This window comes from Pinus tabuliformis, chromosome 8 (genome assembly GCF_031772625.1).
Source record: "Pinus tabuliformis cultivar Carrire ecotype Pingquan chromosome 8, CPIR1, whole genome shotgun sequence".
NCBI lineage: Eukaryota > Viridiplantae > Streptophyta > Pinopsida > Pinales > Pinaceae > Pinus > Pinus tabuliformis.
The window spans coordinates 1,306,710,566-1,306,727,104 of NC_142294.1; the positions used below are offsets into that span (position 1 = coordinate 1,306,710,566).

Genomic DNA, 16,539 nt, shown 5'->3' on the forward strand with positions numbered 1-16,539 from the left:
AATATATATATATATAAACCAAAAAAACAAAAAAACAAAAAAAAAATCCAAACTACAATTAGCATGGCCATGCTCACAAATGTCAAAAAAAAAACAAAGGAACAACAAGCAATAGCAAAAGATACAAACAAAAATAGCAAAAAAATGGAAAATAATAAAAAAAACAAAGAAAAAGAAATAGTAGACACTTCTCTGTAATCCCAAAAAAATTCCATACCCAATCAAGAGCATCCTGCACATCAAAAAAATAGAAGAGTATTAAATAGAAACCATAAAATCTTATGAAAAAGATAAAACAAAGACCAACATGAGGATTTCATAGCAGATAGCATGGATTTTGCACCAAAAGAGGATTTTTACCTCTCCACTATAATATAGTGTTTCTCAAATAGATATTCAATTGTTTCATCAATAATCCTCCATGTCACTTTCCCTACATTTCACTGCAATCAATATTTAAATAAACAACAAATAAATTAAGATGCGTCTAATTTAAATGAACACAAATAAGACCAGAATTTGTATTGACAAAATGCTCTTGTATATCCATATTTCTCCTTTTACCTGAACTTACCATTGATGTTAGTTCACTCTCAATAGCTGAGGTGAGTCCTTTATTGTTTCAAATGTGCTATTTTTTTATCAGTTTGTAACAGATATTGGAATTGGTGAACCTTGATTTACATGCCCAAGCATAGTATCACCTGCAGCCTTGACATTACATGGACTTATATTTGGTGTTTAACCTGCAATATCATCAAACTCGGGGTGGAGAAAATATTTCTATTAAATAAATGGTGGGTGTTTACTGCAATAATCGCTTTTGATATGGTCTTTTCACACACCTAAACTTGTATAATATTCTTATATGAAGAGTTTAATTTATTATCCACACCATGAGGAGACTTGAAGTCATTTGAAGTGGATGTTAAATTGGTTTCTTCATATATGGTCTTTTCACACAACTAAACTTGTATAATATTCTTATATCAAGAGTTTAATTTATTATCTACACGTTGAGGAGAGTTGATGTCATTTGAAGTGGATGTTGAATTGTTTTCTTCATATAGATTCAGCATTCGGTTGCACAAAAATTAGCACAGAAATTAACAATTGTAGTGGGTAGATGCCTACATGTCACAAATTGACAAATCACTTACAGTAGCCAATCCCCTATTTCTAGATATATCTCACCTAACAACAATTACTGTGTATGCGCAATCAAAGAACATTTTTAGATATGATGACATTATGCAAAGTTTGAGCATATTATAAATCTAAACAATCTGCAAAAACACCAAATTATATCACAGACCCTCACACTGGTGAGGAGTCGCATCAAAATCCCCCCACCAAGGCCTCTCTCCATCTATTGGTTGTTTAACCTTCAAAAACTTAACTGCAAGAGAGATAGCTCCAACAGTGATATGTCAAGGCCTGCACTAGAGGTAGAGAGTTGTAATCCCTATAACACAAAGCAATTTTCTAATCTTGTTGAAAATCTAGAGCTACATGCAATCCAAAAAGCATAAAATATTGAAGAACAAGGATAAGAGACTAGAACACTTACCCATTATTTACAAAATTCCATGTTACTTGTGCTAAAGAATTTTCTGCAACATTAAAACTCTTGAATGCAGAAACAAGATATTTTTATGGATGTTGCGCGATAAAAGCGAAGGCCAGTGTGTAAAGAAGAACCTACTATGCCATTAGTACCTCCAATTTCTGTTATCCATAGCACTCTAGAAAACCAGATTTAAATATCATAAAGCATATTGCATAAATACAACTGAAAATGCTACACAAACATTGAATCCATAAAATACATCCAAAATGTTAGCTCCTTGAAGTTCATTTGCAAAAAGAGGCAAAACATGCTGCAACTTTAAGTTCTAACTGTTCTAAACCATACCTTTTCTCTACTACATACAGCAGCAGTTGGGTTCCTCTTTTGCCGAAAGCCAGCATTGTGACATCTCAAGCAAGCACATAAGTTTCTTCTACCTTACCAGAAAGGAACATACATGCAGTCGCAATAGTCTACACAAGGAAGTCCATATAACTAATCATCAAAAAGTTGTATTAAATACAACATCTGGACTGATCACAATATGCATCCCCAACAATATACTAAATTGAACCAAAAAAAAGACTTAAAAATGTGAAAGTTGAGCCCACAAACCAAAAAAAATTATATAGATATTAGTTAATATCTTCTTGAATGCTTTATAATGTTTTATAAATTCAGTCTACTCTGATCTCCATCCGACTTCTAAAAAAATATGTTAATATCAATGTGGTGAAAATAATACCACTCCATCCCCTGCTAAAAATGTTGACATCAATGTGCTAAAAATAATAAGAATGGTGACTTGTTAATTGAAAATAAATAGGAATTTAGAAAATTAAACATGTATCAATTTTTCATGTTTGCTTCAAACTGGGATGACAAACTTTAATATTTAAAATAATTGAGAAACCTTAAAAAGAGGTTTGACATTCCAAAATGTGTCTTGCCTTAAGGTCGATGAATTTGATAGAATGCCTAATATTAATGCAGTGTTCCACGGGGTCACGTCCCCCTACCTAAGGGTCGAGTATCGGAGTTCCCCCGCGCTCTGGGGACTTGGGGATGACATGGGGTTGTTTCCCCATGCTCCCAAAAAACAAGGTACGCGAGGAGTCTCTAGAGAGGTCATTTCCTGAAAAAAAGGGGACGAATCCACAAATAGGGGACAGCTGAGGTCGTTTCCACTCCAAAAAATCGATTTAAACAAAAAAAAATGATAAATGATAAAATTAAAATATTAGTTATATAATATGATTCAGGTTCCGCCGGTTTAGTTTTATATTTATGTTTCATTGTTGTTGGATGTCAAACGAGCCCTTCAATTTAGTGACCAGTCACACCGTGTCGTTGTTCCATTGTGCCTGCACCGTGCCTCCATCTCCACTAAAATTTGAAGCCCGCACTGTGCCCACTTCCACCATTCGTGCTGGAGTCCGAAGCCTGCACTGTGCCCACTTCCGCCATCTTTGCTGGAGTTCGAAGCCCGCACCATGCCCACTGCCGCCATCTTTGCTGGAGTTGAAGCCTACATCGTGCCGCTATTCATAACTTCATAGTCATTGTTCCAGAATCACCACAGTGAGTGCGGCTAACAAGTTACAACCTCACTGTATTTTTTTTAGTCTTTTATTTTATTTGTAAATTAAAAAAATAAAAAAATTATTATTACCTGTTAGGTTAGGCTGTAGGTTGTCTGTCACTGTATTTTTTTTTTTTTTCTTAATTTTTTTTGTAAAACACTGAAACAGTGAATAAATGTTAAAATTTTATTATTTTCATTTTATATTTTAATTTTCGAATTTCAGAGTGTTGTTGACTGTGTAAAATGCTAAAACCATTTTAGTGTTTTACACAGTCAACAACACTGAAAGTTTGAAATTCGAATAGTTAGAAAAATAAAATAAAATTTACTGTTTTACAAAAAAAAAATAGAAATTGTAAGTAGTCATGGGAGGGCAGGAACTAGAAATCAGAATAGGCCTTTGCATGGTGTAAATTCTGGAGGCCCACCAAGAAAACTGGAAAATTTTGCAAAGGGAGGCATTTAATCCTCTAAAACCACTTCTAATCTATGCAACCAGACTGCCGAAAAAAATCCAAAAGTTGGTGGTGGCTCACGTGATTGGGTCTACAATATTTGTGGGCATCACTTTCCTGGCAGCTATGCCAAGGTGAAGCAACACATTTTGGCTATTACAGGTAAAGGAGTCAATATGTGTCCCTCAAAGAACCTGAATTCAGCTCAAAGAGAGCAACTTTGGAGGGCAGAAAGGGCAACCACTGGAAAAGGATTGTTTTCTAGCAGACATGTTGATCCATCCACAAATATTCCTCCATCCAGTGCTTCATCCAAAAAGACAAAGGTTTCTACTGGTGCATCTCATTCTTGTGCAATGGGTGCTACAGTGTCTGGGATGTACAACATTCTAGATCGAGATGACACAGATGATGCAATTGGCAAATTTCCTTTTGCCAATGGAATTCCCTTCCATGTTGTTCGTTCTCCTTATTACAAGGAAATGGTCCAAGCAATTGCAAGAATAGGGCCTTCATATGTACCACCCAAAGAACATAAGCTACGAACAACAATTTTAAATAAACAAGTGTCCAAAATTAATATGCAAAAAGAGAGAATGAGACAAACATGGTTGAGCTTTGGTTGCTCTATTGTTATGGATGAATAGATTGACATCCGAAAACGCCCACTAATCAACATCATAGTGACATCTTAAGAAGGTCCATTCTTTCTTATAGTTGTTGACTGTTCTAGAAAGCACAACGATACATCTTTCCAATTTGAGCTTCTTCGAGAAGCTATAGAGGATGTTGGGCCTGATAGTGTGGTGCAGGTTGTGACAGATGCATTATTGATTCAAAGCAGGTATCAACATATTTTTTGGACTCCTTGTTGTGTGCATGCACTCAATAATGCACTGAAGGACATTAGCAAGATTCAGTGGATATCAGACTTGGTGACAGCTGCAAGAGATGTGCAGATGTTTATCTGCACAGGCCGCTCCCGCGTATCCTCGCTTCCTCGTCCCGGAACCTTGGTGGAACATTGTATTAATGTATTCACGAGAAAGAAAATTGCTTTCTCGTTACTCTACCAATTTGTCATAGATATCTTTTGAAGTTTCGAATTTAGATACATATGGGATGAGGGGATCTTTGATGGATTCTATGAGAATCCTTTGAGCCCTAACTTCCCCTTTCATACATTTGGCAAGAGCTTGAGCACCTTCCTTTATTGGTTTAGTGATAGAACCTTTGACATGTTCCATAACCTCGTTTTCAATGAGATTCAAATTTGTCCTTTTCTTCCATGCAAGATAGTTTGAAGCCCCAACCAATTTGTTGCTTTCCTTGGCAAAAGACATTTTGACAGAGTCGGATGTGGACATAAATATACTTACTTGATAGGATGTTCCTTCTTCTTGCTACTTCCTTGTTGTTGTTGATGATGATATAGAGGATAGAAAACTTCTCCTTGATGAAGGTAGTTTTCTTCAAGAATAATCATTGATCCCACAAACAGTGATATGACATTGCCTTCTGATCCAGCTTCCTTTGGATGAATAGTCTTCAAACACTTTAGCTTGAGTAGATGTAGGGTTTTGTCCTTCTCCCTCTTGATGATGATCCCAATACTACTTTGTAGACTTCTTTGATCTAGGGTTATCATGCTTCCTTTGACTTCAAGATGATCTTTGCTTTGATGCCTTCCTTGAGATTTGATCCTTGAGTTTCCCTTGATGAGATGCCCTTCCTTGACTTAGTCACCTTAGCTCTTATACCATGTTGAAAAATCTAGGGCATAACAATTAAGTGATTTCTCTTCTTTTAGTAACTGATTGTGAGTGATTTTTACTTCTTTAGATTAGGATCTTCTTTTACTTAGGTTATTAGTGTTCTTCTTCATTAAACAGCGACCAATGCATAAACCATAAAGAGACAAGAGACATAAAATATAGGCTATCAGCCAGGGCCAAAACCTCTCCCTCTTTGAGAGGAAAACCCGAAAAAATTCCTCTTCTTATAGAGATTCCAATTGACAAATACCAAGACCAAGACCCTTGACCTATTTGCCTCTCCAAGACCAAGACACAAAGCTTCTAAGCTTGACCCTTTCCTTCCTTGAGTCAATGATTGTCAAACTGTTGGTTTCTTTCCTTCTTGGTTGCTCCTTAGACTTCAACTTCCTACAATTCTCGACTTCCTTCAGAACTCAGATTCCTTTCTCGCATTCCCTTCAGATCTCAAATTCCTTTCTGGACTTCTTGAAACAGAACTGTAATATTTCAGAGTTAGCTTCACCTCTTAACTCGGTTATATGTTCTGAATTCCTTCGCTCTAGATGGAGACTTCTATTATGGTAATATAGCTTGAGTATCACCCTAACTTTCTCTGTGGCTGACCTGTAATAACTCATCTTCTTCTGCAATCCATATACCTTGCACGTGTGAAGAGTATCCACCCAAAACAGATCAGAAATAACCTCGGTTATGTTCTCCCTTCCTTCGCTTGGTGATAGGTTGCCTTCTTGATGAACCTCACACTTTCTTTTTGGCTTCAGACCTTGACCGAATTGTCTTTGAAATTCTATCTATGAAATAGGGTCGAGCTACCCTATTTATAATTGTCGCCCATGTTAATTGGCCAACATGACATGTGGTGAACCGATGTGTCCTTTTATGAAGATATTATTATCCTTCAAAGCCGACTTGTAGGAGACTTTGCTTGGTCTTGGAGGACTATTTATATTTATCTAATGACTCATACAAAATGCAACATGCCCAAGAAGGGTCCTTCATACATGACATTGACTCTCTTTGACTTTATGACCAATCCTAAAGGCTCACAATGGGAGCCATCACTAAAAATAAAATTCCTTTCATGAGACTCGCATTACAAAAATAATTTTATTTTTCTTTGCATCAATTACATAAAATCACATTTATATATGTCATTATGAAGACCGAACCTAACTACACTTTTGAACAATTCTCAATCTAAAGAATTCTCATAAGAAGAGTTTGATTGGTAACCCATTTGTATAGCATCATATCATCCAACATTGTCACATAACAAGGCCTTGACTAATATCTCTATCTCTCCACAAGATCAGAGCACAATATTGGCGAGACCAATGATTTATACACACTTTCATCATTGTCCCTCTTGGAACATACCCCACCCGGGTTCTCAAGGTGTGTTCCACCAAGACTATTCTTATCTTGGATTCCCAGTCCTCAAAGAATATCATTCTTCTACGACTACTCTTATCTTGGATGCCCTACCACATCCTCAAAGAGTATCAAATGCCAGATTCTTACCCAATCCTCCATTCTTTCTTCCCAAGCGAAGATAAGAATGATGTGTCTATCTCTCCCTTCTCAACTAGGGAAGTTATACCCATTCCTATAAAAGGAATGTGCCCAAGCTCCCTCTTAGCTTAGGGCCTGGCTTCCAAGTTTCTACCAATTTAGAAACTGGCTTCCAAGCTCCCTCTTAACTCAGGACCTGTTTCTAGCAGTAACTCTTTATTCATTGGTGGAGATCATGGGACCTTCAGCTGCTTGTAGCGCTCCTCCATTCAATGTCATGAATTTCATCTTTGATATTATGGAGCCTTCATCTTTGTAAGGAATCAGCCATCCATCACTTTCCTTCACAAGCCACATTGGTCATGTCATCCCTCTTTCTATTGGAAACTAATCTTTTAGTCCCCATCTGGCTTTTTCTTTATACAACTACCTTTTCCACGTCATGTTCCCTCTAGGATCTTTCATCCGACCACATGAGTGCTTAGTTGTAGGTAACATCTACAACTCTCTTTCAGTAGCCCTTTATCAACCCAACCAGATGTTTTTCAAAAATAAAAATGGACATTAAATCAAAGTTACCTTTTATGATGGTCTTTCATCATGACATCTATTTGCTTGCAATATTAACATCCCGGACTTATATTTGACACATCTCCAAGATATATAATGTCAAGGGTCTCCTTCTTTTCTAGACTTCATCAGGGTCTTCATATCTTTCCCATGGAGATATCATAGTCAAATATTTTAGTCATTAGATGTTGATTGCCTTCTCCATATTACAACTTTCATGATCTCTTCCTTTCTTTATTCACACATTGCTTCTCAAGAGCTTCCAATCATAGTCCCTTCATCTTTTTCAACCACCTCATATTCCATACGAGGACATATTATGTTGATTTCATCTAGTTAATATGTGAACCATTCCTTCATACATCCTTTTAACGAAAGATATCCTTTTCCCTTGATCATGCTCATGTGATGGAGCATGCATCCTTATTATCTGCAACTATATAATGACATGACTTAACTCATTAAACATATGCATACATACCTCTTTTCTTCTTTGGTCATCTAGACTTCCTTCAGCAGCTTCATATCCTTGCTTCAATCATCTCTACATGTTGCATTCCTTTGTCATCATACCATCATTTTTCAAACAATGAATCCCATCCAAAGTGGAATTCTTAGGGAGACATCTTTCAAGAGATGAACCTTCCAATGAATATTCTAGTAGAGGATCCTGATTATCATCATCTTGTAGATGCTCCTTCCTAATGATGTATGATGAGCTTCCTATTAGATGACTCTCTTTCACCCATAAATACTATTTATGCTTCAAATGAGGTTACCAAGAGCTAATTCCTTATATTTATGACTGCCATAGACTTTTACTTCAGCTATCTTTCAAGCTTATTATGATGATGTCATGAGCTCTTGTTTCTATCGTATGCATTTATGATGTCGTCCCTTAAACGATGCATCTTGTAATAATGTTTTTCTTCTTCATTGCGCTGGTGGAGGCATTCTTTGCCCTATTCTTCACCTTGCTGAGATCCAAACATCCATAGTTATACAAATTCCTTCTTCCATCATGTTTCTTAGAACAAAGGTTCAGCCCATCCATCTTTACTTCTTGTAACGGCAATATTTATTGACAAGCACCCCAAGCAAAGTATGCAATACCAAAACAGGACGCTAAGATTTTTAGGGTTTAGATGCAATCAAGAGGTCATTCTAGGGCTTCTAAAGTTCAAACGCTAGATCAGATTCTATCCCCTCTTTATGTTATACTAGGGTTCATCTTTTTCCCTAAAATACTAACAAACCCTAAAATCTTATCTTCAACCCAAAAATATCTTTAAAATATATCATACATACCTTATGGTCACTTACCTTTGTCGAGATGACTTACATTTCCAGATGCCATCTTCATCAATCTGTTTTCGGGAGTGAGATACTCTTTACTGTACTCATCTGTTGATTCTTCCAAGTATATGATTGCCACCGGCCTTGGATTGATGTCCTTATAGCTTCACGAGTCCTTATGTAAAATTGATAGATATAAGCATGTTAATTGTTTCTTTATAGCTTCGACATTTGTTTGATGACTAGATTACTTTAGGTTTGTTCCCTTGGATCTTTCAAACTTCAGTACAGTGATCAGATATATATGAGATTGGTGACCGCCACATGTACTCGGTCACCACAGAATCTGAACTTTGTAAGAAGACTAGAGTAGCAGTGTCACAAGGACACATCTTTGAAGAAGAGATCTATGATATCACGGAGATAGAAAGATCTATGCTTCAAACTTTTGGAAAGTTTATAATTCTTGACAAAGATAAACTGTAAGCCAAAAAGAGGACCTTAATGAATTTGGATTGATGTTGCCTTTTGGAGTTTCTTTTTATCAATCTTTTGCACAATCTCAGTTCTTGAATGGAAACTTTAAGATAATCATATTTACCTCAGAATCTCAGATTTTTGGTTGTTTGTAGATTAGTCTTCATACAACGGTGCAAATAATCTAGACTTCTTTTCTTTCAAAATCTTGGCTCGCAACTTAACTTATTTTTATTCCATATTTTGACTCTACATCTTGACTGAAATTCGGTGCTACTTTTGTGGTAGATACCCTAGATTCTCCACGAATGAGAAGAATTACAACGCAGAAAAATTAATTCTGATCTCTTCTTCTTGAGATGATGAAGGAACGAGGTACCCAAGAATGCTTCAAGTGTACGAACTAGGGTTTTTGAGATATGCTTTTATTGACTTCCTCCAAGATGATGATGTAATCTTTGTTCGCAAAATGCCTTCGACATGAGAGGATCTTCTTGATGATTTGATGCCTTTTATAATCTTCTAGAACTTCGGTCCTTGAATGTCCTTTGTTAAGTTGCCCTTACTTGACTTGTCACCTTAGCTCTGATACCATGTTGAGAAATCTAGGGGCAATAATCTAGGTGATTTCTCTTGCTTATGATAACCACTTGTGGAGATTTTTTTTTTCTTGATTAGATTCTTCTTTCGCTTGATTATTATTGTGTTTTCTTCATCAAACAACTACCAAAACATAATGAACAATGAGACAAAGGACACAAAAAATAGGCAATCAACCAGGTCCAAAACCTCTCCAATCTTGAGAGGAAAACCCTCTTCTTCTTATAGAATCTTCAATTGACGAATTCCAAGACCTAAACCCTTGACCAAGAAACTCTACAAAACCAAGTCACAATTCTTCCTTGAATAGCTCTTCTTCCTTTAAGTCAACACTAGTCAAACTGACTGCCATACCACAGATTCATCTTCTTTTCAAGTTTTGGTCTCTCACTACAGGCCTACAATTTTCGGCCTACTTGTAATCACTGAAATTCTGCATGTGTGAGCTGATTGGGGCAGATTGGTGAGGCTCTTTTCCTTTGCTTGACCTGAACATTTCTTCTCGAGACCTCGGCTAGCAAGAATGCTCTTTTCATGACCTTTATTTTGGCTTCTTCAAGGACTGTTGAAACCCTACTGCAAAAACCCTAGTTGCAGTCACACATGTGAGTGGGGGGGCTGAAAAACAAGGCTAAAAGACTTCGATCTTCTTCTCTTTTTCTTCGTTCCTTCAAGAGACTTTCTCCCTTCCCTACTCACACTTTTTTCTTCTTCGAGGATGCTTGATTGATGTGTCTTCAAGTGTAGCCGAGTACTCCTTTATATAGTCATTTCACCTATGTAATTAGGTCGACTTGTCATCATGTCTAGGCCGACGTCTCCTTCTAGATAGGTCTATAGCTCCTTTATGAAAGCAGAATTGTTGAGCACTAGTGACGAGGTCTTGGAGGGTCTTTTGACTCTTACACTAACTCAAATAAATTTCTTTTTACAATATGTAACATGCCCAAAAACAAGGCTAAAAGACTCTGATCTTCTTCTCTTTTTCTTCATTCCTTCAAGAGACTTTCTCCCTTCCCTACTCGCACTTCTTTCTTCTTCGAGGATGCTTGATTGATGTCTCTTCAAGTGTAGCCGAGTACTCCTTTATATAGTCTTTTCACCCATGTAATTAGGTCGACTTGTCATCATGTCTAGGCCAACATCTCCTTCTAGATAGGTCTATAGCTCCTTTATGAAATCCGACTTGTTGAGCACTAGTGACGATGTCTTGAAGGGTCTTTTGACTCTCACAATGACTCATAAATTTCTTTTTACAATATGTAACATGCCCAAATGGGTCATTCATACATGACAACGACATAATGACTTTAGGACAAACCTAGAAGCACTCAATGGGCGCTTTGACCTATAAAAATAAATTCTTTTGAGCATGAAACCCATGTCTGAAGACTCATAATAATAAATTTATTTTTCTATTTCATTAAATACATAAAATCATGATTACATATGTCATTATGAAGATCAAACCTAGTTACATTTTTTCAACAAATGGAGCATATCGTGGTACATGAGTTATGTCAACCCTTGTTTTTCCACCCTTCTTCATATGACTTTTTCATTTTATTGATTTTTCTTCATAACTGCTCGAGGCTCCAAGGGATGAGAGTATGATGTATAGAATGTACCAATAGGTACCCCCTTTTAACATGGGGCAATTCATTGCCCACCAGGGGTTGGGACAATCATGGGTTCCTTAATGTGAAGGGGGTTCATCTAGGGCCCATAGGAAATAGGGTGATGGCCATAAATAAGGGGTAGAGCTCATGTTTGGATTTTCCCCACGTGCTAAATTTGTATGTCTCGACCATCTTTTGCATTTTGTGGTACATTTCTTGTTGAGAGTGACCAAATTATGCTTTTTCTTTTCATTTTAGCTACATCAACTTCTGGGCATCATAACAAGACTAACCCAAAGTGTGGACAAGGGGAAGGGGAGGCAAACTCTGTGTGGACCCAGTGGACACATGTAGACCCAGATGGGAAAGTGATGAATGGGGTTAAAATGAGTGGAAGGGAGTGATGTATACGGTGTCAGAAAGCGGGACCATGCAACCAAAATTGGGGTTTCCCATGTAGGGCTAGCCCTAGAGCTAGTGGTCAATAAAGGAGATCCCACAAGACAAGGATACAAGGCTAACCACTGAATCAAGCATAGGAGACAAGAGTAAAAACCTAGCCCACTCTTTTTGTCGAATCCCCCCACCAATCCATGCCCAAAAGTGTCCATGATAAGTAAGGAAAATAACTCAACTATACCAACAAAAAGCCATACCTTTGGGGTCGGGAGGCGCACCTTCAAACATACGATCATAACAGATAAGCGAGGGAACACACGCCTAGCTCAGGTAGCGAAGACAATGGCACATCGAGCTATTTGGTGGTTGCAAGGGAATGCTCGCTGCAAGCTAAGGACCATCTAGGAGAAAACTTTTCTCATATGCATACTACCCACAGGTGGTGGGTAACAGGACCTCCACCTCAAACAAACATGACAAAGTAGGGTGAAGAACCATGCAACTTCATGGTATGACAATGATGGATGTTAACCCCAAGAGAAGGCTTAGAAATTGTTTCACCCTCTACAAAAGTCACAATATCGTGTGGATTGGAAAGATGGAAGAATCCTAGGAAGTGCCAAGTAAATAAGGTGTTGAGAATGAAGAGAAAGACATGCCGTCGATCTTCTGATGCATTTGTTTCTTTTAGGGCTTGATCTCATCACCTTTTTGTCTAGTTAGAAATCCTATTTGGTTCTAGCTAGTCTATGTTCCTACATTTTCTGAGGCTTGGTCTCAAGACAACTTAGTGTGTGGACTTGAGGCCCAATGAAAGTTGATCTAGGAATGGAAAAATATATGTAGGATGAAGCCTGAGCCTTCGTCTCAAGATAGGTTAGTATGTGAATTAAGGCCCAACTAAAGTTCATTGAAGAATGGAAGAAGAATGTATGTAGGATAAGGGCTAAAGGTAGTTGTCAGAGTGAGGTAAAAGTTGGATGCACTCTTTCCTAGCCTTCTAGGAAGCTAAAATTGTTATGTTCTTTATATTTCCTAACTGTGATAAGTTCTTGTCAAAGATGCATTCCTCTATGATAGAATGATGGAAGAATTCCATGATGCTTTTGGCTCCTTCATAAAAACATGAAGCAACCATATACAAAGTTGTAGATATTATGGGGCTAAAAGGACAAATGCATCATGTTTCAATGATAATGTTGAAATTGAAATCCACACGTAAGAAGTCCACACTCTCCAATGGCACAAAGTGCTTAGCACCCCTCCTAACATATTTGGATTGGAAATTTTGCTTTGTTTCATCCATATCTACAAACACTCTACTTAATTAGAAGCAAGTTTTCTTGAAGCAACAACATAGAAAATTGTAGATATTATTATGGGGCTAAAAGGACAAACGTCTCATGTTTTAATGAAAATGTTGAGATTAAAAACCTACACTCTCCAATAAGTGCTTAGTACCCCTCCCAAATGTAGATGAAAACTAGTGTGCTTAGTACCCCTCCCAAATGTAGATGAAAACTAGTATGCTTAGTACCCCTCCCAAGTATAGATGAAAACTAGTATGTCATAACTTGGATTGCACAAAATGCTTAGTACACCTCCCAAATGTAGATGAAAACTAGTATGTCATAACTCGGGTTAAAATTTTTGTTTTGTTTCATACATATCTACAAACTCTACTCAGTGAGAACAAACTTATGCTTATGCTTGAATATTCCAATTACCTTGGTTTACCAATATTTCCTATGTCTCATGTTTGAATGAAAATGTTGAGATTGAAACACACATGTAAAAAGCCTACACTCTCTAGTGGCACAAAGTGCTTAGTACCCCCTTCCCAAAGTGTAGATGTAGATGAAAACTAGTATGTCATAACTTAGATTGCACAAAGTGCTTAGTACCCCTCCCAAATGTAGATGAAAACTAGTATGTCATAACTTGGGTTGAAAATTCTATTTTGTTTCATCCATATCTACAAACTCTACTCAATAAGAAGAAAGTGTTGCTTATGCTTGAAGATTCCAATTACCTTCTTGTACCCATATTTCCTATAATAAATTTACCCATATTGCCTATAATAAATTTACATGAGCACACATGATATAAGTAGCAACAAAAGAGTTCAATTAAAACAAAAACCCATTAAATTACGTAGCAAATAACTAGTGAATTCCCTCATACATACATCTTTCATCTTCGCCCATTACATTTGTTGAATTTTCATCAGCCCTAATTCCACAATATGTATTGTTAAGGGTTGCCTTAATTTCTACACTCATAGAACCCAAAACAAAAACCATGAACAAAGGTATATTAAAAAAAACACACACAAAAAAAGACAAAAAAAAACACAAACATGAAAATAAAAAATACTAAAGCACAATTTAGCATGGCCATGCTCACAAATGTAAAAAAATAACAGTAGTTGTACAAAAACAAAGGAATAGAAAAACATAGCAGAAACAATAGCAAAAACAAAATGAAAATAACAAAAACAAAACAAACAAAGAGAAATAGTAGACAAACTCTTCTTTACAATCCCAAAAAGTGTTTACAACCAATCAAGAACATCCTGCATATTAAAAAATAGAAGAGTATTAAATAGAGACCATAAAATATTATGACAAATATTAAAAATATACCAAATATTTTTGGAGAAATATAAAACAAAGACCAACATGAGGATTTCATAGCATAGCACGGATTTTGCACCAAAAGAGAACTCACCTTTACTACTTCCTCTTCACTATAATATAGTGTTGCTACATAAATAATTCAATAGTTTCATGAATCCAAAAATAACTCACCATCCACCTTCGCCTCTACACTCTCCTTCATTGCCACCATCTTCCTCGCATGAAAATATTTCGCTCATTTCTTAGTGCACTTCCAATTTTGCTGCTCTTTTCTTTATCTGCATTCCATTGCATTCGTAAATAAATAAATCACAAATGATATGTGATACCTCTATATTAAACAAACACACATCGAATCATACATACCTCCTCATCTTAAGTTGTGTTCTTCATTGAAAGCACAAATAGAATCTACAACAACCTTGTGACTTGTCTTTATTTCTCCATTGCTTAAAACCAACAAAAACCAAACTAGAAGATATCAAATAGAAAGCAAAAAATATTCCGAGAGATATTAACTAGAAACTGAAACAAAGTAACAAAGTATGAGATATCTTAAACAAACAACAAAACCCTTATGAATAATCATATGCAAAAGCAAATCTTATGTAGAGGCCAAAAATCGTAAACCCTAAATAGATAGGTATGGAGGAGAACCATATATGCAAAACATACATGGGTCTTGCACCATAACATAACTACTCTACCTCTACTTTTGCCTCATCTATAATGCATCCCATGTCTCTCACAAAAAGATATTCAATAGTTTCATTAGCGTAACCTTACTTTACAAGCATTTCATCATATTCATAGATAAATAAATCGCAAATGATATGCGATGCCTTTAAATTAATCAAATACATGTGGAACCATGCATACCTCCTCATCTTGAGTCATGTTCTTTATTGAAAGCACCTTGAGCCTTGAAACTTGTCTTTATTTTTCCATCGGCTAAAACCAACAAAAATCAAACTAAAAAATATCAAATAGAGTAAAAAATCTTATGAGAGATATTCAAAAGAAACTAAAATAAAGTATGAGAAATGTTAAACAAACAACAAAACTCTAATGAATAATCATATGCGAAACTAAGAACATCTTATGTAAGGCCAAAAATTGTAAACCTTAAATTAATAAGTGATGAGAACCATCTACGCAAAACGTACATGGGTCTTAGACCATAACACCTCTACCTCTACTTTTGCCTCATCTATAGTGCATCCCACGTCTCTTTCAGAAAAGGATATTCAAAAGTTTCATTAGCATTCAGCCTTACTTTACATGCATTGCCTCTAATTTTAAATAAACACACATGATATAATTTTGAAGCAACAACTGAGTTAATTTAAAATACCTTTCTTACTCAGCATTGCATTTAAATTTCAACAAACACATGATATAAGGATGAAGCAACAAATCAGTTAAATTAAAATGGGCATGAAACGACATAATTATGTAGTAGCAAACAAGTGAATTCCCATTATACATACCTTTTTTGCCTTTTCCCATAAACAAGTAAACTCCCCAATTACATACCTCTTCACCTTTGCCCTCTACACTTGTGGACTCCACATCAACCCTACACCCACATTGTGGGTTGTTAAGGTATTTTTTGATTTCTCCACACATTGAATTAATAAAAGAGAAAAGTAAATCAAAAGAAATAAGAAAAACAAAATACTAAACCACAAATTAACATGGCCATGCTCAGAAAGTCAAAGATATAACAGCCACAACAACAACAAAAACTAAAAAAAGAAAACAACAACAGCAAAAAATATCACCAACAATTAAAATCAAAAACAAAAATAACAAGAAAATCATAAAAAGACAAATAAGAGTATGTTTTACAACCCCAAAAAGTGTCCATGGCCAACCAAGGAAACCCTGCACATCAAAAAATAGAGCAGTATTAAATAGAGACAAGAAAATATCAATCTGAAACAAAGACCAAATATCTTATGAATAACCTTATGCACTAAAAGATATATCTTATTCAAAAACCAAAAATCATAAACCCTAAAATTTAAATAAGTAAA

At 36.1% G+C, this 16,539-nt stretch overlaps 1 long non-coding RNA gene across 1 annotated transcript; it reads right to left on the reverse strand.

Moving 5' to 3' along the window:
- Nucleotides 1–14,009: 14,009 nt before the first annotated feature.
- Nucleotides 14,010–15,742, reverse strand: LOC149240280 (uncharacterized). The gene is made up of 5 exons (XR_016245521.1): nucleotides 15,625–15,742; nucleotides 15,380–15,451; nucleotides 14,867–14,949; nucleotides 14,672–14,778; nucleotides 14,010–14,436 (listed from the first exon to the last, which is right to left on the reverse strand). It is a non-coding gene; the product is annotated as an uncharacterized LOC149240280 (long non-coding RNA).
- Between the last annotated feature and the right edge of the window lie 797 nt (nucleotides 15,743–16,539).